The following is a 637-nucleotide window of genomic DNA, read 5'->3' as shown; positions in this document are numbered from 1 at the left end:
AAAAAACTGCAACTCACTTCTGAAATTGTACTTGTTTAAAAAAAAAAAAAAAAAAAAATCACACCACAACTTTAAAGGCCTATACACGTGTTAATTTGTATCAGTATATGGGAAACAGATACTGTGGATAACTAGTATCCACAAAGATTAGAAGTCAAATATTCATTCTTCCCTAATGGTCCCTAACTGTGTGACCTTGGGAAAGTTACTCAGAGTTGCTCTCTGAAGCTTATTTTTCGCACTTGTAAAGTGGGGATATTCATACAGTTATTTTCCTTCCATGTATAGCTCAGAGAGTCATTGCAAAATGCTTTGGAAGTTGTAAAATATGCTGTAGACGTTGATTTTGGTTTGTTTGGGTGATTAGTACCACATAATCCAGTGGACAGAATGTCAATAGATTACACACTTATTACCCTAACAGTGACAATTTCAAAAAATACACTTCTCAGAAAGGATATCCATTTTGGGTCAATGCATATGGCTATTGAATCTGTGGACCACTCAAGGGTAGACACACCACAGCCTGGCTGCCAAAGTGAAATGTTCCAGCCACTGAGGCAGACAGAATTAAATCAACCTCATTGTAAGTATCAGGAAGCCCGTCTCCCAAGCAGCTCTTTCCATGACTTCTAAT

Source organism: Cebus imitator, unplaced genomic scaffold (assembly GCF_001604975.1).
Source record: "Cebus imitator isolate Cc_AM_T3 unplaced genomic scaffold, Cebus_imitator-1.0 Scaffold56, whole genome shotgun sequence".
In the NCBI taxonomy this organism is placed as follows: domain Eukaryota; kingdom Metazoa; phylum Chordata; class Mammalia; order Primates; family Cebidae; genus Cebus; species Cebus imitator.
This window is presented reverse-complemented; position numbering follows the sequence as displayed.